Genomic DNA, 25,978 nt, shown 5'->3' with positions numbered 1-25,978 from the left:
GTAGAGATGGTATGCCATGGGGCCGGTGGAACAGGCAAAGGCTGTAGTAATCCTGCCGGTCTGGTATGGGGTATCTTGATTTGGGCACATATGGGACAGGCCTGAACGTATCTTTCCACATCCAGCTTCCAGGTAGGCCACCAGAAAAATCGTGAAAGAAGTTCTTGTGTGGCCTTGATGCCTCTATGACCAGCTACAGGTGAATCATGGCACATTTGTAATGCCTTTTCTTGCACCTTGTTAGTGGGGAGGAATATCAGGTTTTGATAATAAAAATATCCTTGTTTCTTATGTATTAATGGTCTTAGTTCTTCAATGTCGTGGTCCGATAGGTTGGCGTATTCCAGTTGTACTTCTTCCAGGAAAGACTGAGCCACTCCAATGATCTTACGGGGTTCCAGAAGATACTGAGATGAGGAAGGAGTACACTCTGGATATCGGCGAGACAGAGCATCAGCCAGAATGTTTTGAGATCCAGGAATATATGTGATAAAAAAATCGTACTGACTGAAGAAAAAGGCCCAGCGGGCCTGACGACTATTCTGGCATACAAAATTTCGTAAACATTGTAGGTTACGGTGGTCTGTCCTCACCTCAAATGGTTCCTTGGAACCCATCAGAAACTGTCTCCACTCAAGGCAGGCTGTTTTCAGAGCCAATAATTCCCTTTCCAGTACAGAATAGTGTTGTTCAGCTGTGGAAAGGATATGAGACAAGTAGAAAACAGGATGTTCAAGACCATCATCCTCTTGTCGTTGGAGTAAGACAGCTCCGATGGCTCTCTCAGAAGCATCAGTAACGACTATAAATTGTTTGGTGGTATCTGGATGTCTCAAGATGGGGGCTTGGGTGAAGACTCTCTTTAATTCTTGAAAGGCTGCTTCAGCCGCCTCGGTCCAGACAAACCCTTTCTTAAAATTTTCCTTTTTTAAGGTGTGAGTTATGTGGCTAGTCAGTCTGGCAAAGTCTAGAATGAATTGTCGATAGAAGTTTGCTAACCCTAGGAAACATTGTGTTTCTCTTATGGAAGAAGGAGAAGGCCACTCTAGGATAGCTTGTACCTTTTCTTGATCCATAGCTATGCCAGTGGGACTTAAATGATAGCCCAGATATTTGACTTCCGTCATGTCGAACTCACATTTTTCTGGTTTGCAAAATAGTTGATGAGCACGAAGTCTTTGAAGAACTTGTTTCACATGGGAAGAATGGAGTTCAGGATTTCTAGAATAAATAAGAATATCATCTAGGTAGATCACGACTGTCTGATTCAGAAGGTCTGAAAACACTGAGTCCATAAATCTCTGGAAGATTGCGGGGCGTTAGTGAGGCCAAACGGCATAACCCTATATTCAAAATGGCCAAATGGAGTCCTGAAAGCTGTCTTCCATTCGTCGCCTTCTTTTATGCGTAAAAGGTGGTAAGCTCCTCGTAAATCTAATTTAGTAAAACGTTGAGCCCCTCTGATAGCTTCTAGTATGTCCCTGATGAGAGGCAAAGGATAACGATCTTTAATTGTTATTTTATTCAGACCTCGAAAATCCAGGCAAGGACGAAGATCCTTTGTCTTCTTGGGCACAAAAAAGAGAGGAGCCCCAGCCGGAGACGACGATGGAACAATAAGACCACTCTGTATATTTTCGTCCAGATACTCTTTTAGAACTTCTCTTTCGGGTTCCGTGAGAGAGTACATCCTCCCAAAAGGAACAATTGTGCCGGGTTCCAATGGAATAGCACAATCATATTCTCGATGTGGAGGTAGCACAGGTTTCGACGGTTTTTGGAAAACATCCTGAAACTCCAAATAGTGGTCTGGGACCCCTTGGACCGTATTAATGGACATACCAGTGGCACCTTCAGTATCCAAGGATCTTTTCGGAGACCAATACTTGTCGGAAGTAAAACAGTTCTCATGACAAAATTGCAAAGACAAAGAAACTGTCCGGGTTACCCAATTTATATACGGGTTATGTCTGATGAACCACGGAATTCCAAGAATGATGGTATGGTTGGGGGACGTGATAAGATCGAAGGAAATGTGTTCTTGATGGTTTCCCACCTGTAGACTTAACATCAGGGTAGTGGTGTCTACAGGACCCGAGGATATCAAGGATCCATCCACGGTGTGTACCTGTTCGGGTACTTCTTTTGCTTGTGTAGGAACTTGGTGAGCAGCAGCCCACGTCTTGTCCATGTATATACCACTAGCACCACAATCTAGTAATGCCATAGTCTTTTCTTGACGACCGTCAGGAAGTTGTAACAGGACAGGAAAAATGAACAAGGCGGTTGTATTGTCATTAAAGGAGCTGATGGAAGGTATAGCTGTAGATCCCGTCCCCTCCCTTCTTACAGAGGACGGGAGGTGGCGTTTCCCGAAGGCCTGGGCGGACGTACAGGACAGGTACGAAGCATGTGACCAGCAGAACCACAGTACAGGCACAACCCTCTCTTGCGTCTGTCTTCTCGTTCACTAGCAGAGAGCGGACCTCGGGTAGTATCCACCTACATGGGTTCCCCTTCGATGTCTCTAGCAGGAGTGCGAGGTTCCTCGGAACGCTGTAGGCAAGCTCGTGAGCTACTTGGCTGGGAAAACCCTCTACTCCTTTTCTTTTCCGATCTCCGTTCCTGAAGACGATATTCGATGGACAGTGCTTGATCCATCAGGCCACGAAGCTCTTCTGCTCTGGTAGAATGTACTAGTTCATCCTTTATTTCTTCTTTGAGTCCTCTACGAAATAAAGTTACCAGAGTACGTTCCACCCAAGTGGTCTCTGCCGCCAGCTGACGAAAACGGGTTATATATTGCAGGACGTCTTGCGAGCCTTGTTGGATGTCACATAGGGCTTCTTCAGCAGAGGCTTCCAATCCAGGACGGCTAAACATCTGTTTGAAGCGACTCACAAAGGTGGAATAGTCCGACAATACCGGGTCGTTGGAGGACACCATCGGGGTTGCCCAGGCCAAGGCTGGACCGGATAAGGCACTGATAAGATAACCCACCTTGGTCCTGTCGTGGGAGAATTGGGTAGGTCGGAAGGCGAAGTACACTGTTAATGCATCCAGGAACTCGCGAAGCTTGGTTGGTTCACCAGAGAAACAAGGGGTGGAAGCGGAGATAGTTGGAACATCACTGGTGCGGAGAGCCAAAGCCTGTCGTAACGCAGCATTTTCATTGCGTAGTTGTTGCAATTCCTGAGCTTGTTGCTGAATCGTGGTCAAAAGAGATTGTTCCGGATCTGCAGCAGCCGCCACTGAGTCATCCATGGTGTTTGAGGACGTCGGAATGGTTGGGCGCTGCAATCTGTCACGACTCACGTGCTGCTTGCGCCTGGAATTTGCAGATCTGGTGGCGTGGATCTTCAATGTTCGACTTTGGCCCAAAAAGGGGCGACTCTTTCTGGTAGCCACGGTGCTGTAGGCAATGGAGACGCCAAGAACAGACCGTGCCCTTCAGAAAATAGCGCCAGAGGGAAAAAAACCCTTAGGAAAAGGGGGAAAACCTCCAAACAGGAAGATTCCTGGAAAAAACAAGAACAAACAAACAGAAATCCAAAAGGAGCAAAGGTCAGGAAACACAGAATGCTGAAATCCAGAACCAAAAGGGGAGGAAATCAGGAGCGAAGACAGTAACTGAGCAGAAAGTGTTGCAGCGCAAGGAAATGAAGAAAACACAGCCCTTATATACCAAAAGACAGGAAGTGACCCACAGGAAGTAAAAGGACACCATATTAGACAGGGAGAGGTACATAGAACAAAACAGAATAGAAACCATAGAGAATAGGGAACAATGAATGCTGGGAAGAGAAAGGTAACCTGGGAAGGGAAGAAGACATAAAAAAAGTACAACAAAAAGACCCCAGAAAGAAGAAAAGAAAGAGGACAAGAAGGAAGAAAGAAGAACAGGTAAGGGGGGTCAGGAGACCCCAGCAAGGCGGTGGAAAACGATAGAGCGAGGCCCCATGCAATGCCTGGGGCCTCGAAAAGTGCATGAAAGGCTGGGGGCGCGCCGCATTTTAGAAACGCGCTGTGCGGCCCCAGCCGAACGCCCGGCTTGTGCCGAACATTCGGCTCGCGCCGCACCACGCGGCGCGACAGGCTGACCACGATTCCGACTGTTGCTAAACCGTTGGGATCCCTGATTCTGGCAGAGGCTGCGGGCTCCTGGTGGTCCAATCACCAGGATTATAATCTGGCGGTCATACTTCCAGTAGTGCAGAGGTCAGACCGCCAAACTTGTAATCGTGCTCATAGTCTCACTTAGCGGCCATTATGGTTTGTTTTACCATTACCTTCTGTTATGTAGTCTAATTGTGTCATTTTTTGTCTATTTTTTGGGATCCAGATCATGGTAAGGTTCTGCTGCTTGCTGGAACAGGTAAGGTATTTTTAAAGGTTTTTTAAACGGTTTTTAGGGTGGGGGCTAGGGGAGAGGTCTAGAGGTTTTGTATAGTGATGTTTGTGGGTGGCTTGTACGTTTAGTTGTATTAATATTAGTGTTTTTATCACTGTGTAGTTTGGGGTTTTTGTACATTTTTTTAGTAATGTTTCAATATGTTATGTTATATTACGTTATGTTACATATTTTATGATGATTAAGTTTAATGTGTATGTATTTTTGGGAATTTTATGTGTTTTACAGGGGGTGTTTTGTGAGGATTTGGTGTGTACTGTATGGTATGGCTGGGTAGCCCTACCGTGCAGTACACTCACAACTACCATCTTGGGTCGAGTCAGGTATGTTTACTCAACCTTAAGCTCAACCTGGGGTAGCTGTGGCTGTGAGTAGTAAGGCTTAGCAAAGAATCAATGTGTAGAGCATTTAACAACACCAAAAAACAGAATAAGAAAGCCACAAGACACAAAAGGAACAAGACACCTGGTTAAAAAAAATAGATTTGATTTTTATGTATCTTTAGAGAACCTGGCCATCAAAATTCACCGGAGGGTTTTGGAGATGTCGATTTTTAAAGGAATAAATAACTTTAGTATCAAATGCAAACAAGCATTGGTCAACAAAAACTTTAGAAACTTTTTAAAAGTTTGAAAGAGTTAATTCGGCAACTCCGGCCCGAGTTGGGTGAACAAGTCTGGTGGGACGGAGGTCCAGGGGGCCAGAGAAGGTACTTTGGACAGTCACTTGCCCACCAGAATTTTTTTCAGAGCAAAGTTCAAACTTTACAGAGTGACTGCCATAGATGATAATGTAGTGGTCCTGATTCTGAGGGATGCAGTGTCAAAGATTCTCAAGGATGCTCCTGATGCTGTGCAGACCGCGCGGGTGAAGTCCAATCGACTCCTCAGTCCACATGTGAGTGGGGATGACACTGGTCATGGATTTCATGGTCCCACAAAGTCCTCTATGCAGGGTTTCAAGGGTTGCTGATGCAGACCTCCTGCTTTTGCAACATAGCGGTCACTGTGCAAATCTTTGATGGAGGCTGGTGTCAGGTGACGTAAACGGTCACAACCAACACTCCCAAGTCCAGCAGACAGGGGTGCACCATTTGTCTATTTCCGAATAGTCCTTGGGGGTACCCGGTGTCCGATAGCGGCATGACTTCAGCGGTGGCTACCACTGATACGACTTGGGCTTCTTAAGCTTTAATGTCCCCAGAGCTGTTCTGGGGGGGCAGGCAACTGACCCTTGGAGTCTGTGCTTCAGAATGGGGTCAGAGATTAGTGTTTCCCTGAGCTAGGCATGCAGAACAGGGTCCAAACTCCACTAGCACAAAGTGCAGCAGATGCAGTCATTCCGACATCGTAGCCTCGCCTTGTGCACTTCCAATAAGTGGAGAGTGGTCTCCTTCTTGTCCTCTTTCCAGGTTCAGCGAGTACTGAGGGTCACATGCCAGGGTTGCCATATTTATCCCAGGAAAGTGCCCTGAGGAGACCACATGGTCAGTAGCCAATGGGCTACTGGGTCCCCTCTTACCTAGTGACCAAGTTCTTGTGATTTGTGAAATCTGGTTATCCCAGAATGCCACATTCTTGCCCCCTTCAAGGTGGCACAACCCTTCCTTAATCGTGAGAAGCAGGATATCCAACCTAAAGGTGTGGCTACCTGGGGACAACAAACCCATGGTAGAACCGGCTTGGGGTGAGTTCCCACCTCTGGCCCTGTCTCTGTGTTATCTACAAGGAAAAAAGGCATCCTGCTCAGGGGTGTTGGGCCAAGCAGCCCATCAAAGGCAGCTTCCCCTTTGAAGCACATATCCAGGCTAATCCCCTAAGTGGACATTCTGGCAGAGGAGGTGACACCTCGCTACTGTGCCACAGCCTTCGTCCTTGATCCTGGAAGTCATTCACACCTCTCCCCAGGCAGTAAGAAAGCTGCCTGTGTGTGTTTGTGAGAGTGCTAGACGAGCACAGCACAGAGTAATAAAGTGGTAACTTTTCTAAAATTGTGCAACTATTAATAGTGGCATTAATTTTGACCTAAGCATCAGATCTCGTTTAATGTCACAATTAATTTGATATCCTACATGACCCAGTTTGGTAGTCCCAGTCAAAAGTTAGCTTGGTGGGGATGTCACCCAGTAACCCTGTGTTAGTCAATGTGGCTACCAACTTTATCCACAGCAAAATGACAATTTGGAAGTGCTGTTGTCAAACATATTGAAACATATATGTTTCACTTTACAAAATACAGCTCTCTGTAATAGGGCTCTCTGGGCTTTCCTTAGGGAAGACATACATATAATGTTAAGGGACGGGGGGCTTTGCCATTTGTTTAAATGGCAAAGTCAATCTGATAGTAAAAACACTGTCCTTCCAGTCTGCAGTGGCAGGCTGGGAGCCATATTGGGTCTTGTCACACGAAGGGTGGCAAAAATAGAGCTGCAGCCCTGAGTGGCCACTCTGCCTTACATGCCGTGGGTACATATACTAGGGTCTAATAAGTAAGTCAGGCCTTGCCAATTGGGTGTATCCAATTTAACATATACTTTGCTTTGAGTCAGAACACTGGCACTGAGGTTTTGTTGGCAGACCACAGTGTACTCTGAGTCAAAAACCAGCAGGTAATAGTCCAAATTGGTGCAAAAAAAGGGGGCAGTGGAACCTGCAAAATGCCTGTTCTCTTATAGTTTTCTTGTTTACAAGTTTTTGTCAATGAGCGTGTCCTATGGGCAGTGGGAGTTTTTTTTTTATTTTTTTAAATAAATCACTTTTAGTTCATAATAACCAATTTTTATTTTGCTATGATTTCCTTTTTGGGGGGTTTCTGGGACCGTTTCTGTTTTTTTAAAAACATTTTTTATTGTTTTTAATGGTTCTTACATACTTTGGATTGCTTCATGGCATGTCTATTGGATTTATTTCATTTTTGATTTTTTTTGGGCTGTTTTAGAAAATAGTTTTCCATTTTTGGTGGATTGTTAATTTTGATTGCGTAGATACAGAAGATCTGCAGCTACTGAACAGTAAGTTGTATTTATTTTTATTTTTTTCAGGTGGGAAATGTTATGTTTTACTGTTTGTATGATTGTTATATGGAAATATATAGTTAAAGTTTTGTATTTATTTTACAGAATGTATTGAGTTTGTTCTTTGAGCTTTCTGGTTTGTCACGTTCACATTTTTCATTTAAATAATTTGCATATTATTTTAGTATATCAGTCTGCGTTAAAGTTGGCATTTTAGTTAAAGTTTAGACTGATGTAATAAAATATTATGTTTATTCTTTATATCGAATTGATTTCTCATCTTGTTTTAGATTTTGTGACATTCCTTTGGGACTCCTGTAGGTTACTTATTTATTTCATAACATGCTTTTGGCTATTATGTCTACGAAATCTACTCATTTGTTGCTTATGAAGAGTTTGACTTTAACCCCTTCGCTGCCAGGCTTGTTCCCCCTCAAGTGGCAGGCTTTTTTTGGCTATTTGGGGCAGTTTGCGCTAAGGCCCTCATAATTTCATGTCCAAATAAGCTACCCATGCCAAATTTCTGTCCTTGTTTTCCAAAATCCTAGTGATTATAGAGGTACCCAGAGTTTGTGGCTTCCTCTGGAGGAGACCAAGAAATTAACCAAAATACAGCAAAAATGTTGTTTTTTAAACAATAAAATGGGAAAAAAAGGGCTGCAGAAGAAGGCTTGTGGTTTTTTTCCATGAAAATGACATCAACAAAGGGTTTGTGGTGATAAAATCACCCTCTTCCCAGATTTCAGGAACAGGCAGACTTGAATCAGAAACCCACATTTTTCAACACAATTTTGGCATTTTACTGGGACATACCCAATTAGTTTTGCTTTTAGCCTCCTTCCAGTTAGTGACAGAAATGGGTGTGAGCCAATACTGGATCTTGGAAAGCTAAACAATTCTTAAAAGTAGACACAATTCGAAATTCAGCAAGGGTCATTTGTGTAGATCCTACAAGGTTTTCCTACAGAAAATAACAGCTGAAATAAAAAAAAATTGAAATTGAGGTGAAAAAAACAGCAATTCTTTCCCTACCAAACCTGTGCATTTTTAAAAACTAGACACCTAGGGGAATCCAAGATGGGGTGACTTGTTGCACTCCCACCAGGTTCTGTTACCCAGAATCCTTTGGCCAATAAATAATTTGCCCCCAGGGGAGTGACCCTTGCCTAAGGGATCACTCCCCACATGTAAATAAAATAAAAAAAAATGATCCCTGTGTTTAGTGGATTCTGCCTCCCCTGAGGGCAGATCGGCTTAATTAAAATAGACCGACCTGCCCCCAGAGGGGGCAGAAAAGGCCCAATAACAAATTGCCCACCCCGGGGAGCAGCCCTTGCAAAGGGGCTGCTCCCCCAATACATAAATAGAAAGTAAACAAAAAAAATCCCTGGTGCCTGGTGGGCATTTCTGCAACCCGACAGCTTCACGATCGGACTGTAGAAATGCTTACAGAGGCATGAAAGGAAAGGAAAGGTCTTTCCTTCCATGCCTCTGCCTGCCCCACCTCCCGGTCGGAAGAGAAATGCAAAGCATTTCTCTTTTTACCGCGCTGGAAGCCCAGCTTGATGGGAGATGACCGCTGATGAGGTCAACATGTGATTGCGTGCTGATGTCATCAGACGTCACTGGGGTGGTGGGGGGAGTGGAAGGGGAAGCGATTCCCCTTCCATCCCTGATGGGGGTGTGGGTGGGAGGCCCACGGGGGGAGCACTAGTGCTCCCCCCGTGGGCTGGGTGCAGTACAAGCTGGTCTCGTCCTCTGCACAGGGCAACCATGGCCGAGGATGAGACCAGCTCGCACCAGGCACCCTGGGGGTTAAATTGTAGCATGTCATACATTTTTATGGTTTGTTCACTACATTTAGGTGTAATTTTATCAACACATTGCTCAATTTGTAGGTTGGGTTCTGCCTAGTGTGGATTGATAAGGTATTGTGCCATCATTCCGCTGCATTGTTTATTTTGGCTTCCTGTGTCAAGGTGCTGTCATAGACATTCCACTATGGTATTTGGAATTTAAGTTGGCATCTGTGTCAAGAGCGATGCAGTCTGCCAATCCAAGTGTATTTGAAATAATCCATTAGGGGGCTTAGTTTGTCTTCATTTTGTTGATAGAAAGGGCTTTCTATTGGTAAATTGCAGTAATTAGCTATCTCTGTGACAGGAGCATAGGCTAGTGCTATCATTTTTTTATTTCAAATGCAAATTGGCTGTTTATAGCATATTCTACAAATTGTTGGAGGTGTTTTCATATGCTGTAATTGAAATAATAGTAATAGCCTTGCATAGCAGTGTTTGGGAACATTTTTAATACGGTGTGAATCATAGCTTGTTCAAATTCTATGATTATTTTTGTTGGGTAATAGTTAATTGTTTTATGTTTAACCCCTTCGCTGCCAGGCCTTTTCCCCCCCCTGTGCCAGGCCTTTTTTTGCCTATTTGGGGCAGTTCGCGCTTAGGCCCTCATAACTTTTTGTGCACATAAGCTAACCAAGCCAAATTTGCGTCCTTTTTTTCCAACATCCGAGGGATTCTAGAGGTACCCAGACTTTGTGGGTTCCCTTGAAGGAGGCCAAGAAATTGGCCAAAATACAGTGAAAATTTCGTTTTTTTCAAAAAAATTGGAAAAAGTGGCTGCAGAAGAAGGCTTGTGGATTTCCCCCTGAAAATGGCATCAACAAAGGGTTTGCAGTGCTAAACTCAGCAGCTCCCTAGCTTTCAGGAACAGGCAGACTTGAATCAGAAAACCCAATTTTTCAACACAATTTTGGCATTTTACTGGGGCATACCCCATTTTTGCATTTTTTTGTGCTTTCAGCCTCCTTCCAGTCAGTGACAGGAATGGGCATGAAAACAATGCTGGATCCCAGAAACCTAACCATTTCTAAAACGTAGACAAAATTCTGAATTCAGCAAGGGGTCATTTGTGTAGATCCTACAAGGGCTTCCTACAGAAAATAACAGCTGAAAAAGAAAAATATTGAAATTGAGGTGAAAAAACCATCAATTTTTCTCTACGTTTTACTCTGTAATTTTTCCCTGCAATGTCAGATTATGGAAAGCAATATACTGTTACGTCTGCTGGACTCCTCTGGTTGCGGGGATATATAGGGCTTGTAGGATCATCAAGAACCCGAGGAACCCAAAGCCAATAAATGTGCTGCACCCTGCAGTGCGTTTTCATTCTATACCGGGTAGACAGCAATTCATTTGCTGAAATATAAAGAGTAAAAAATTGCTATCAAGAAAACCTTTGCATTTCCAAAAAGGGCACAAGATAAGGTGCTGAGGAGCAGTGGTTATTTGCACATCTCTGAATTCCGGGGTGACCATACTAGCATGTGAATTATAGGGAATTTCTCAAATAGATGTCTTTTTTACACACTCTCCTATATTTGGAAGGAAAAAATGTAGAGAAAGACAAGGGACAATAGCACTTGTTTTGATAATCTATGTTCCCCCAAGTCTCCCGATAAAAATGATACCTCACTTGTGTGGGTAGGCCTAGCGCCCGCGACAGGAAACGCCCCAAAACGCAACGTGGACACATCCCATTTTTTTTAAAGAAAACAGAGGTGTTTTTTGCGAAGTGCCTACCTGTAGATTTTGGCCTCTAGCTCAGCCGGCACCTAGGGAAACCTACCAAACCTGTGCATTTTTGAAAACTAGAGACCTAGGGGAATCCAAGATGGGGTGACTTGCGGGGCTCGGACCAGGTTCTGTTACCCAGAATCCTTTGCAAACCTCAAAATTTGGCTAAAAAAACACATGTTCCTCACATTTCTGTGGCAGAAAGTTCTGGAATCTGAGAGGAGGCACAAATTTCCTTCCACCCAGCGTTCCCCCAAGTCTCCCGATAAAAATGATACCTCACTTGCGTGGGTAGGCCTAGCGCCCGCGACAGGAAACACCCCAAAGCGCAACGTGGACACATCCAAAATTTTGGAAGAAAACAGGTGTTTTTTGCGAAGTGCCTACCTGTAGATTTTGGCCTCTAGCTCAGCCGGCACCTAGGGAAACCTACCAAACCTGTGCATTTCTGAAAACTAGAGACCTAGGGGAATCCAAGGAGGGGTGACTTGCGGGGCTCGGACCAGGTTCTGTTACCCAGAATCCTTTGCAAACCTCAAAATTTTGCTAAAAAAACACATGTTCCTCACATTTCTGTGGCAGAAAGTTCTGGAATCTGAGAGGAGCCACAAATTTCCTTCCACCCAGCGTTCCCCCAAGTCTCCCGATAAAAATGATACCTCACTTGCGTGGGTAGGCCTAGCGCCCGCGACAGGAAACACCCCAATGCGCAACGTGGACACATCCAAAATTTTTGAAGAAAACAGAGGTGTTTTTTGCGAAGTGCCTACCTGTAGATTTTGGCCTCTAGCTCAGCCGGCACCTAGGGAAACCTACCAAACCTGTGCATTTCTGAAAACTAGAAACCTAGGGGAATCCAAGATGGGGTGACTTGCGGGGCTCGGACCAGGTTCTGTTACCCAGAATCCTTTGGAAACCTCAAAATTTGGCTAAAAAAACACATGTTCCTCACTTTTCTGTGGCAGAAAGTTCTGAAATCTGAGAGGAGCCACAAATTTCCTTCCACCCAGCGTTCCCCCAACTCTCCCGATAAAAATGATACCTCACTTGCGTGGGTAGGCCTAGCGCCCGCGACAGGAAACACCCCAAAGCGCAACGTGGACACATCCAAAATTTTGGAAGAAAACAGAGGTGTTTTTTGCGAAGTGCCTACCTGTAGATTTTGGCCTCTAGCTCAGCCGGCACCTAGGGAAACCTACCAAACCTGTGCATTTCTGAAAACTAGGGACCTAGGGGAATCCAAGGAGGGGTTACTTGCGGGGCTCGGACCAGGTTCTGTTACCCAGAATCCTTTGCAAACCTCAAAATTTGGCTAAAAAAACACATGTTCCTCACATTTCTGTGGCAGAAAGTTCTGGAATCTAAGAGGAGCCACGAATTTCCTTCCACCCAGCGTTCCCCCAAGTCTCCCGATAAAAATTATACCTCACTTGCGTGGGTAGGCCTAGCGCCGGCGACAGGAAACACCCCAAAGCGCAACGTGGACACGTCCTAAATTTTGGAAGAAAACAGAGGTGTTTTTTGCGAAGTGCCTACCTGTAGATTTTGGCCTCTAGCTCAGCCGGCACCTAGGGAAAACTACCAAACCTGTGCATTTCGGAAAACTAGAGACCTAGGGGAATCCAAGGAGGGGTGACTTGCGGGGCTCGGACCAGGTTCTGTTACCCAGAATCCTTTGCAAACCTCAAAATTTGGCTAAAAAAAACACATGTTCCTCACATTTCTGTGGCAGAAAGTTCTGGAATCTGAGAGGAGCCACAAATTTCCTTCCACCCAGCGTTCCCCCAAGTCTCCCGATAAAAATGATACCTCACTTGCGTGGGTAGGCCTAGCGCCCGCGACAGGAAACACCCCAAAGCGCAACGTGGACACATCCTAAATTTTGGAAGAAAACAGAGGTGTTTTTTGTGAAGTGCCTACCTGTAGATTTTGGCCTGTAGCTCAGCCGGCACCTAGGGAAACCTACCAAACCTGTGCATTTCTGAAAACTAGAGACCTAGGGGAATTCAAGATGGGGTGACTTGCGGGGCTCGGACCAGGTTCTGTTAACCAGAATCCTTTGCAAACCTCAAAATTTGGCTAAAAAAACACATGTTCCTCACATTTCTGTGGCAGAAAGTTCTGGAATCTGAGAGGAGCCACAAATTTCCTTCCACCCAGCGTTCCCCCAAGTCTCCCGATAAAAATGATACCTCACTTGCGTGGGTAGGCCTAGCGCCCGCGACAGGAAACACCCCAAAGCGCAACGTGGACACATCCAAAATTTTGGAAGAAAACAGAGGTGTTTTTTGCAAAGTGCCTACCTGTAGATTTTGGCCTCTAGCTCAGCCGGCACCTAGGGAAACCTACCAAACCTGTGCATTTCTGAAAACTAGAGACCTAGGGGAATCCAAGGAGGGGTGACTTGTGGGGCTCGGACCAGGTTCTGGTACCCAGAATCCTTTGCATACCTCAAAATTTGGCTAAAAAAACACATGTTCCTCACATTTCTGTGGCAGAAAGTTCTGGAATCTGAGAGGAGCCACAAATTTCCTTCCACCCAGCGTTCCCCCAAGTCTCCCGATAAACATGATACCTCACTTGCGTGGGTAGGTCTAGCGCCGGCGACAGGAAACACCCCAAAGCGCAACGTGGACACGTCCTAAATTTTGGAAGAAAACAGAGGTAGTTTTTTGCGAAGTGCCTACCTGTAGATTTTGGCCTCTAGCTCAGCCGGCACCTAGGGAAACCTACCAAACCTGTGCATTTCTGAAAACTAGAGACCTAGGGGAATTCAAGATGGGGTGACTTGCGGGGCTCGGACCAGGTTCTGTTACCCAGAATCCTTTGCAAACCTCAAAATTTGGCTAAAAAAACACATGTTCCTCACATTTCTGTGGCAGAAAGTTCTGGAATCTGAGAGGAGCCACAAATTTCCTTCCACCCAGCGTTCCCCCAAGTCTCCCGATAAAAATGATACCTCACTTGCGTGGGTAGGTCTAGCGCCGGCGACAGGAAACACCCCAAAGCGCAACGTGGACACGTCCTAAATTTTGGAAGAAAACAGAGGTGTTTTTTGCGAAGTGCCTACCTGTAGATTTTGGCATCTAGCTCAGCCGGCACCTAGGGAAACCTACCAAACCTGTGCATTTCTGAAAATCAGAGACCTAGGGGAATTCAAGATGGGGTGACTTGCGGGGCTCGGACCAGGTTCTGTTACCCAGAATCCTTTGCAAACCTCAAAATTTGGCTAAAAAAACACATGTTCCTCACATTTCTGTGGCAGAAAGTTCTGGAATCTGAGAGGAGCCACAAATTTCCTTCCACCCAGCGTTCCCCCAAGTCTCCCGATAAAAATGATACCTCACTTGTGTGGGTGGGCCAGGTGCCTGCAACAGAATAAGGCCCAAAACCTGAAGGGATAGAAGGGATAGCACAGCAAGTTTATAAGGGCATATTCTTTTATACATCTTTAGACGGACTCTGCTTTGGGGACCCACATAAGTGAGGTGTCATTTTACTTGGGAGACTGAGGGGAAAACTGGGGAGTAGGAATTTTGTGCTGGAGCGGTGATCCTACTAAGAAAAATCAGGAAAATATGCTTTTTTATGCAAATTTTGAGGTTTACAGAGGAGTCTGGGTAAGAAAATGTTGGGGGAGCCACGCAAGCCACACCTCCCTAGACTCCTTGGGGTGCCTAGTTTTAAAAAGTTTCTGGGTTTTGTAGGTTTCCCTACATGACGGCCGCACCCAGGACCAAAAACATAGGTGGGCCCTCCCCCCCAAACACAGGTATTTTTGGAATATATCACTTTGATGTGTGCACATACGTCCGTGATGTGCCAAACACTAAAATTGTGAAAAGAAACACACTTAGGTTATGTGAAGAAGACCCCTCACCCACCAACCAAGTTGGTGGCATGCTTCATCATCTGGGTCCCACCCGAGTCACCTAGCGTGTCTCAAGTGTGCTGCGACGCCTGATTACAGCGGAGCAGGTTTTGTCATTTGTACCACACATACTGGTTGGATTTCGTACGAGGGTGAGTGATGGTTCAGTAGATCAAATTTTATTAACAAGAGATTTCACAAAAGTGAAATGCACTGGTAATAACTGAAAGGCCAAAAAACTGAACCAATGTCTCACAGCTCGTGAGCTGTAAAGCCACGACAAGGCACCAACCGCTTTACAGTCCATTCACACACCTTTCATACATGACATGCACTAGACCATTCACGCCGCCAGCCACGGGCCCAGCACATTACAAGACTCGATCCACAGACAGCGCCAGTCAAGGGCCCATCACTTTCATACGCCCACATGCCTGATACAGCAATCACACCAGCTGATGAGTGTGTGGACTGGCGTTTGGCCGGCACTGCCAGCCAAGCGCCACCCCACCCACACCACCAGCCAAGCGCCACCCCACACACACCGCCAGCCCAGCGCCACCCCACCCACACCGCCAGCCAAGCGCCACCCCACACACACCGCCAGCCAAGCGCCACCCCACCCACACCGCCAGCCGAGCGCCACCACACCCACACCGCCAGCCAAGCGCCACCACACCCACACCGCCAGCCCAGCACCACCCCACCCACACCGCCAGCCAATCGCCACCCCACACACACTGCCAGCCAAGCGCCACCCCACACACACCGCCAGCCAAGCGCCACCCCACCCACACCGCCAGCCAAGCGCCACCACACCCACACCGCCAGCCAAGCGCCACCCCACACACACCGCCAGCCAAGCGCCACCCCACACACACCGCCAGCCAAGCGCCACCCCACCCACGCCACCAGCCAAGCGCCACCCTACACATGCCATCCCCTTTTTTTTGTTTTTAAACAACAAAGAAACCACTAATCATAAATTAGTACAAAACTACAAACACAAAAGCTCTAACTGAATACATGACTAATGCCAACCGTGAAACCGAACATATAAAAATATAAAACACCAGTTTACGCTCACGGAATTTCCCAATAATTCTTCTGTGTGTGGTAGCTCCTGAAACAGCCACCCACACACAGCCCAGGCTTTGAAGGACAATCAGGGCAGTACATCCTACTCTCCTTCCTGATACCTCTTCGAGCACAGACTCTACATCTCTTAGCAGGAAAGTTTTTTTGGGCCGTGGGAGGAATGTGCTCAGCAAAGTGACGATCTTTCAATCTAGCCACATCCTCCACCACTGCTTCTCTAGGAACTCTTGCCTGTTCCAGCACAACAAGGCTAGCTATGATAGACTCCTGAAATTTCACAAATGTCATCCTTGACTCTGGAGAACTATCCTTAAACACAACAAAAGCATTAAAAGTTGCCAAGTGGAACAAGTGAAGCGCTAATTTCTTATACCACACATAAGACTTACGAGCAGCAGTGTAAGGTTCTAACCTCTGATCTACTCTATCAACACCACCCATGTGCTTATTATAGTCTAAGATGCACACAGGTTTGCGCACTTCGGCAACCTGACCCCAAACAGCCACAGGTGAAGTACTCTCATCATGGATGGTGCTTAGCATGTATACATCCCTCTTGTCTACAAATTTCAGAGCTAGCAGCTCATCATTCCGCAAGGCACTGCACTGTCCCTTCTCAAGTTTTTTACAGACAAGCTCTTTTAGATAGCCTTTCCGATTAGAGCGGATTGTGCCACAAGCAACAGTGTCCACTCTGAACAACTCCTTGAACAACCGAACTCCAGTGTAGCAGTTATCTACATATAAATGGTGACCTTTGTTAAACAGTCGTCTACCAAGTTCCCACACAATTTTCTCACTAACTCCAAAAGTGGGAGGACAACCAGGGGGGGTCAATATTGGAATCCCTACCAGTGTAGACCCGGAAATTATAAACATATCCTGTACTACTTTCTGACAGCATATACAATTTAATTCCATACGTGCCCTCTTGCTAGGAATGTACTGCCTAAAAACCAAACGACCCTTGAACAGGACCAAAGACTCATCTACAGATATTTCTTTCCCTGGAACATAGATCTCTGAAAACCGATCTACCAAATGATCAAGGACAGGTCTAATCTTAAAAAGACGGTCAGAATCAGGATGATCTCGTGGCAAGGCTAAAGCATTATCTACAAAATGCAACATCCGAAGAAGAAGCTCATACCGGTTACGACTCATGATGGCAGGAAATATAGCAGTTGCCATCAAGGGACTAGTAGACCAATATGAAGACAGCGATGGCTTCCTTATCAGCCCCATCAAAAAAGTTAAACCCAAGAACTTTTTCAACTCTTCCAGATTTGTGGGAATCCACCGGCTAGCTCTAGAGTGTGGCCTAAGTCTGGCAGCGTTGTCCCTCAAAAACTGCTCTGCATACAAATTAGTCTGCTCAACAATCTCTTCCAAAAATATATCGTCCATAAACAACTCAAAAAAGTTGACGGGCAAAAAGTTTTCCGTATTAACTCGACACCCTGGAAAACCAGTAAACGCAGGCAACTGTGGCTGCTCCATGTTTGGTGCAACCCATGCGTCAGGTCTTCCAATGGGAAGCCTTTCAGCCGCCGGCTCCTGCACCATTGGCACATCACTGTCCTCCTCTAAAACAGGCCCTTCATCAGCACTGAGAGTGGCTTCATCATCAGATGATTCATCTCTGACTGAAAATTCACTTCCAGAATCCTGCACTTCCTCCTCTGCCTCAGATGCAGAGTCAGTCTCATATTCATGGTCAGAAGATGACTCAAAAATCAATCAATCAATCAATCATAGTATTTATAAAGCGCGCTATGTACCCGTTAGGGTTTCGAGGCGCTGAGGTGGGGGGGGGTGGAGAGGCTGTTTAGCGGTCGAAGAGCCAGGTCTTGAGGAGCCTTCTGAATGTGACAGGAGAAAGGTCCTTTAGTGAGCTTCGGGGATGCCCGGAAGCATTCAGTGGAGGGCCCGGGGTTGAGGGCGCGGAGCTCTTCGGCCGAGAAGTGGGCGCGGGAGGCGCGAGGACCAGGGGGGGTGGCGCTGGGCGCGGTCCAGGCGCGGACGCGCAGCGCCAGCCATTAAGAAGGGAGGGGGGAGGGAGGAGCAGCTGGGAGGCGGGAGGCGGGAGGGAGCGGCAAATGGGGGCGCGAGGGGGGCGGGGCCGCAGGGAAGCAGCGGCTGGGATCGAGGAGCGCACAAGGGGCGAAAGGCACAGAAATCGGGCAAAAACAGTCACAAATGCAGGAAAAAACACAATATGGACACAATACTGGCACTAAATACGATCGGGGAGACAGCAATCAGGGGGGCACAATGGGGCAAAAAGCGCCGGCGGCGAGGCGCAGAAAAGCGGAAAAAAGCTGAAAAACAAACTTACGGGATGGCGGAAGCGGCACTCGGGTCAAGTGAGCCCACTAGCCACCAGGGATGAGGCGCAGGAGGATGCCTGCGGGTGGAGGAGGGCCTCGAACACGCAGACGGCAGCGTGGTCGTGGGGCAGAGGCAGAAGGCAGCAGGTTGGCGCTGCGGTCGTGAGGGGCGAGTTCAGGACCTGAACCAGGTCCGAACTCGCTCACTGGCGACGCGCAGCGCCAGCCATTAAGAAGGGAGGGGGGAGGGAGGAGCAGCTGGGAGGCGGGAGGTGGGAGGGAGCGGCAAATGGGGGCGCGAGGGGGGCGGGCCGCAGGGAAGCAGCGGCTGGGGTCGAGGAGCGCACAAGGGGCGAAAGGCACAGAAATCGGGCAAAAACAGTCACAAATGCAGGAAAAAACACAATATGGACACAATACTGGCACTAAATACGATCGGGGAGACAGCAATCAGGGGGGCACAATGGGGCAAAAAGCGCCGGCGGCGAGGCGCAGAAAAGCGGAAAAAAGCTGAAAAACAAACTTACGGGACGGCGGAAGCGGCACTCGGGTCAAGTGAGCCCACTAGCCACCAGGGATGAGGCGCAGGAGGATGCCTGCGGGTGGAGGAGGGCCTCGAACACGCAGACGGCAGCGTGGTCGTGGGGCAGAGGCAGAAGGCAGCAGGTTGGTGCTGCGGTCGTGAGGGGCGAGTTCAGGACCTGAACCAGGTCCGAACTCGCTCACTGGCGACGCGCAGCGCCAGCCATTAAGAAGGGAGGGGGGAGGGAGGAGCAGCTGGGAGGCGGGAGGCGGGAGGGAGCGGCAAATGGGGGCGCGAGGGGGGCGGGGCCGCAGGGAAGCAGCGGCTGGGGTCGAGGAGCGCACAAGGGGCGAAAGGCACAGAAATCGGGCAAAAACAGTCACAAATGCAGGAAAAAACACAATATGGACACAATACTGGCACTAAATACGATCGGGGAGACAGCAATCAGGGGGGCACAATGGGGCAAAAAGCGCCGGCGGCGAGGCGCAGAAAAGCGGAAAAAAGCTGAAAAACAAACTTACGGGACGGCGGAAGCGGCACTCGGGTCAAGTGAGCCCACTAGCCACCAGGGATGAGGCGCAGGAGGATGCCTGCGGGTGGAGGAGGGCCTCGAACACGCAGACGGCAGCGTGGTCGTGGGGCAGAGGCAGAAGGCAGCAGGTTGGTGCTGCGGTCGTGAGGGGCGAGTTCAGGACCTGAACCTGAAAAAGCACACTAACAACCTGCTGAGCGGTCATCCTACGGCTAGCCATGATCCTTCCTACAAAAATTAACTGGACAAATACACCACCAACAACCAGCACTGTGTAAGATAAGTAACAAAGTATAGGTTTATCACTAAGAATTATAAACTCAAAAACTATACTGCTCACTTGCCTGAAAAAGCTTGACTCACCAGCAACTACTCTGCACAGCCACAGAAATCACCAACGATATCCCACTAAAAAGAGAAAAAAAAAAGCAACTTAGACATAAGACAACACAATAATCATTGTGCATAACTCTAAGGACAATTTCACACACAATCCTGCATTCAGTACACCACCTACAAACATGTCATTCATGCATTGCAACAATACTCACTTGGAGTAAATTTATTTACTTACCTAAAACATGCAACTACACAAACCGCAGAACAACTACTACCAAAACTGCAACAAGCCACAGCAAAGTCAGCAAAAGCTTTGAACTAGAACAAAAAGGAGAAAAACTGTTATTATCATAAAAGCAAATACTTCGCCAGTTGACAAACACTCCGCCACTAACCATTTTTTCATTTTCCCTTGTGTCTAGTCTTCTCTGCTTGGGGGAAGATGGGCCTAAAAAAAAATAGGCCAATCTACCCCCAAGGGGAGGGGACAGAAATCGCCCAGATTACATTGCACCCTTTGGGGGGGCGACCCTTGCCCAAGGGGCCACACCCCCACACAAAGCACACACACACACATATAGTATCCCTGGCGCTATGGAGATTCTGCCCCCCTTGGGGACAGAAAGGCCTAAAAAATAGGCATATCTGCCCCCAAGGGGGGCAGAACTGCCCAATAATACATATGGGCCCCTGGGGCCGACCCTTGCCCAAGGGGCCGCCCCCCAACACAAATAAAAAAAAAAACAACAATAAAATCCCTGGTGTCTAGTGGCTTTCTGCCCCCCCTTGGGGACAGATTGGCCTAAAAATAAGGCCAATCTGCCCCCAAAGGGGGCAGAAACGACGATAAATACATTGCCCCCCTAGGGGGAGCGACCCTTGCCCAAGGGGCCAACCCCCAACACAAAGCACACATGCAAAACATAATATTTCTGGCGCTATTGGGATTCTGCCCCAGGCCTAAAAAAATTAGGCCTATCTGTCCCCAAGGGGGGCAGAACTGCCCAAAAATACATGTGGGCCCCTGGGGGCGACCCTTGCCCAAGGGGCCGCCCCCCAATACAAAAAATAAAAACCAACAATAAAATCCCTGGTGTCTAGTGGCTTTCTGCCCCCCTTGGGGACAGATTGGCCTAAAAATAAGGGCAATCTGCCCCCAAGGGGGGCAGAAACGACGATAAATACATTGCCCCCCCAGGGGGAGCGACCCTTGCTCAAGGAGCCAACCCCCAACACAAAGCACACATACAAAACATAATATTTCTGGCGCTATTGGGATTCTGCCCCCCTTGGGGGCAGAAAGGCCTAAAAAAAATAGGCCTATCTGTCCCCAAGGGTGGCAGAACTGCCCAAAAATACATGTGGGCCCCTGGGGGCGACCCTTGCCCAAGGGGCCGCCCCCCAACACAAAAAATAAAAACCAACAATAAAATCCCTGGTGTCTAGTGGCTTTCTGCCCCCCTTGGGGGCAGATCGGCCTAAAAATAGGGCCAATCTGCCCCCAAGGGGGGCAGAAACGACGATAAATACATTGCGCCCCCGGGGGGAGCGACCCTTGCCCAAGGGGCCACCCCCCAACACAAAGCACACATACAAACATATCTTTCTGGCGCTATTGGGATTCTGCCCCCCTTGGGGGCAGAAAGGCCTAAAAAAAATAGGCCTCTCTGCCCCCAAGGGGGGCAGAACTGCTCAAAAATACATGTGGGCCCCTGGGGGCGACCCTTGCCCAAGGGACCGCCCCCCAACACATAAAATAAAAACCAACAATAAAATCCCTGGTGTCTAGTGGCTTTCTGCCTCCCTTGGGGGCAGATCGGCCTAAAAATAGGGCCAATCTGCCCCAAGGGGGGCAGAAACGACGATAAATACATTGCGCCCCCGGGGGGAGCGACCCTTGCCCAAGGGGCCACCCCCCAACACAAAGCACACATACAAACATATCTTTCTGGCGCTATTGGGATTCTGCCCCCCTTGGGGGCAGAAAGGCCTAAAAAAAATAGGCCTCTCTGCCCCCAAGGGGGGCAGAACTGCCCAAAAATACATGAGGGCCCCTGGGGGCGACCCTTGCCCAAGGGGCCGCCCCCCAACACAAAAAATAAAAATCAACAATAAAATCCCTGGTGTCTAGTGGCTTTCTGCCCCCCTTGGGGGCAGATTGGCCTAAAAATAGGGCCAATCTGCCCCCAAGGGGGGCAGAAACGACGCAAAATACATTTGCCCCCAAATGGGAGTGACCCTTGCCCAAGGGGTCGCTCCCCCACACTAATAAACACACACACACATAGTGAAATCCCTGGTGTCTAGTGGGCATTCCTGCTGCCCGATCGCATCGCGATCGGGCAGCAGGAATGCTCAAAGAGACATCGAGGGAAAGGAAAACCCTTTCCTTTCCCTCGATGCCTCTCTCAGAGCACCCCCACCCCGCACGAAGGTGAAAAACTCACCTTCTCCCTTAGACGCGCTGGAAGCAAATGGCTTCCAGCGCGTCTTTCCCCCTTTCCATGAAATCAGCGCGCGATCGCGCGCTGACGTAATGGGGGGGTGGGCGGGGGGGGTGGGCGTGAAAGGGGAAGGGATTCCCCTTTCAGCCCTGGCCTGGGGGTGTTGGGGGACGGCCCTCGGGGGAAGCGCTAGCGCTTCCCTCGACTGCCAGTCCCAGGACGTAATGGTTACGTCCATGGCGCCACACGGGCGCTGCCATGGACGTAACCATTACGTCCCTGGCGGGGAAGGGATTAATGAGGTTTAATAGTTAGTAAGTGCTGCTTTGTTTATTTGGTAATAGGGCATATATAAAAGAGATAGTAGTGTTTTGATGTTCACCATATATGGTGTATTTCTGAGTGAATGTTTGGGGCCCATTTCGAATGTCCCTTCGGCCATCTAGGTTTGACAGTGGCTTAATTTTAGTAAGATATTTGCTGTGGAGAATATTGGGCTTATTTCTCATTGTTTAGGTTATCATATAAAAGGAAAGGTTACTCTTAATGGCATCATTGTTAAATGTTCAGGTATTTTTATGTCTCAGTATCGTCTAAGGACAGAAGGAGTATCGCTGGTGGCTTTTTTAGTTCAGGCAATTAAATGTTTTAAAGTGGGTATAGATGGTAGTTGCCCTGTGATGTACTTGAAGACATTAGTATATCTTTTAGGATTTTTGTTGTAGGGTCATGGGAGCTACAGCTTTCCTCTCTTAAATCCTGCAATACCTCCCTTACTTCTATTGATATCACATTTTGTGTAAGGTTGTGTTCTCTTATATGAATTATAACATATTTTGTAGTGATCCTCCCATAGCATGCATTAGAATAATATTTGGTACATTTCTAATTCACATTTTGTCAATGTGTTCTGCAGTTCACTGAGCATGGGCGACTGAGTGCAACCCATGCCACTTGGCAGCTGTTGGCCTAACTCTTGGCTAGCTCACAGTACCTCACCAAAACCTCCAAACTTTTCAGGGTGAAATATGATTACGACAACCTCAACATGACTGTCTGACTCCTCAACGGAGTTGTTGAAACAGATTGCTAAAAAGCAGGCTGGCTAAAACATGATTAAAAATGTGTATAAATGCATAAAGGGAACATGCCATGAAATTAAGCTAAAACAGGGATGCCCAACCCGGGTACTAAAAAGTGTCCTCACGATAAATGTGCTTTCTTGGTTGTAGGTGTAACCCATGTGATTTAGGGCCTGATTATGTGTTTGGTGGTCCGAGGACCGCCATGGCAGTTGGACCGCCACGCTGCCAGTGGTCTGACTGCCGGATTACAATCCTGGCCGTCGGACACCCAGGAGACAGCCAGCACCGCCAGGATCATGGATCCCGACGGGAGGTCAGAGTGTATATATATCTCCAGGGCACAAAAGTCTCCACGTTACAGGGGCCCAACTCCCTGCAGGGCAGCCTCAGCTTTTGAAAGAATGGAGAATCCAAATATCAAAAAACCAAAGACTGCGCTGATGCTCGATATATAGATGACATGGCGCTTAATTGCACATTACGAAGTGGCTGCCTCATTAATGTCCTGATGCGTTTCGACTCTCACAGGAGCCTTTCTCAGAGGTGCGCAACATTTGCAAGATAAAGTGACCTCATGCTTTTAAAAGCAAGCACCCTTTAATTCATTAATCTTAGTAAAAATGCATTTTCCTGAAAGCACGTTGAAAACAAGTGAAAATGAAGTCAGACTGAAGTACTTTGTGTGTCAATCACAGCTTAATGCATCCCAAAAGGCACTGCAGTCATAGTTGAAACAGAGTCATTTCCAACGTGTGTTTACTCACTATCTGTGTATGCTGCCAATATATATATTCAAGTTGATGTATAAATGTTTATAGTTATTTCCAATTTTTTTATTATATTGTTATTAATGTAGATTTTTTTTTTGCGGGGTAAATTTGGTGATGTAATATGTATATTTTTTATTTAAACATGTTTATGAAGTGTTTTTGTTTATTTGAAATGTTTCACTTACTAAGTGTTTTTTATTATTGAATAATGATTTTGTAATTATTTTGGTGATATTATTGTAGCCAATATTGTGTGAACCCATTTTTTGCCATATTATATGTTTATTTAAAGGTGACAATATTTTTGTTTTCAATATTTTTGTTTTGGATATAATTAGAAATCAATATTTTTAGAAACGAAGTATGCGTTCTCCATATTTGTGCTTTTCTTAGGGAAGCATAGGAAGGCAATATTTTTAACAATATTTTTTTAACAATATTTTTGTGTTTCGCTATTTTATGCACTAGTGTTATGGGGCTCATTAAGAGTTTGGCGGACAGAAACACCCGTCGGCCAAACTACTGACGGGGCCATGATTATGTGACCTCCCCAGCTGCCCCATTACAACAGCAGACAGTGTGCATTTCGAGGTTGCTGGGCAGGGGTACTGCAGGGGCCACCTGTGGCCCCCCTTCACTTGTTCTCCAGTAGCCTTTTCATGGCGGTAATACCACCATGTAAAGGCTGGCAGAGAACAAGGTTGTAATCAGCAGGGCAGCGCTGACTTCATCGCTGCCCTGGCTGATTGCAACCCGCACTGCCGTCAGCCTGTTGGGATCACTGATCCTGGCGGGGAAGGTTGGCAGGTCTGCCTGTAATGTCTGCTACAGCTGCAAGGCTGGCGGTCTTCACACCACCGGCCTCTTAATCTATCCCAAAGTCAGTGATCCCTGCTGCACAACTACAGTCTGACTTCAGATCGTGCAGTAGCACACAGACCGTTAATTTACACACCGTAGACCATGACCTCTTCACCACAAATGAAGATGACACCTACCTCCTGACATTACTGGAGCTCTCAGCTGCCTTCAAAACCATTGACATTCCACCCTCATAAGCACCATGGAGTCTTGAATGGGATTTATTCAGATGGGCACCACCAGATCTCAAAAGATCCCTGTCATCTGTGGAGTCCCCTAGTGTTCCATAATATTTCCTTTAACCTTAACATGGAGCCACTTGGTGATCTCCTCACAGATAATAGCATCAATATCCACAAGTATGCATATGATGCTCAACTCTACTTGAAAGAGTCCTCTGCTTTATAGACAGAGACAAGACAGAGACTTCAGAACTGCTGTTCAAGCAAGTATTCTCTCATCTAGATGATGGTAATTATATGTGCTCCATGGTCTACCAGATCACACTGCAGCACTTTTTAAAAGCATCCTAACACCAAAGCACATCTCATCCAGGGCCTGAAGAAACATGATCACATCACTCTCATCCTAATGGAACTCCATTGGCTGACCTTGCCATCCTGCACCATCTTCAAATCCAGCTACATAATTTACAAGGCCATCATGATCAGCTTCCCTGCTAATCTTGCCGACAAACTTGCCATCTCTGCTGGTTCTTGTCACATGCCAGCAGCTTGGGCACCATCAAACTGCAGACTAAGAAGTGTAAAAATGAAAAAAAACAAGACAGTAGACCTTTGCCATCTATGCTCCAAGGACCTGGATCTTCATCCCTGTATCCATCAGCACCACCTCAATGATGCTCCAGAGTAGGAAAGAGTTGTCAGCTCTCCTCTTTAATCCAGATTCATTATCCGTCCACAATCCAGCTTCCTCTCCTACTACCTGTTGACTTTATGCTTGTTTGTGTCCATGTACAGCCCTGTGCTGCATTGTGGCTAGGTTTGCACTATAGAAAATTCATATACATACACATAAACATTAGAAGAGACATACCCAAGATAATGTCTAATAGCAGAACAATAAAAGATGCTTGTGTATTTGTAGC

The 25,978-nt window shown here is 47.1% G+C and overlaps 1 protein-coding gene across 1 annotated transcript in view; it reads left to right on the top strand.

Annotated features, from left to right (window-relative positions):
• LOC138297384 (actin-5-like) overlaps positions 1–25,978 on the top strand; it is a 220,467-nt gene that overhangs the window by 139,251 nt on the left and 55,238 nt on the right. The gene's annotated exons all lie outside the window — the stretch shown is intronic.

Source organism: Pleurodeles waltl, chromosome 5 (genome assembly GCF_031143425.1).
Source record: "Pleurodeles waltl isolate 20211129_DDA chromosome 5, aPleWal1.hap1.20221129, whole genome shotgun sequence".
Classification (NCBI taxonomy): Eukaryota; Metazoa; Chordata; class Amphibia; order Caudata; family Salamandridae; genus Pleurodeles; species Pleurodeles waltl.
The sequence above is the reverse complement of the archived record's forward strand: the minus strand, read 5'-3'. Positions and strand labels throughout refer to the sequence as shown.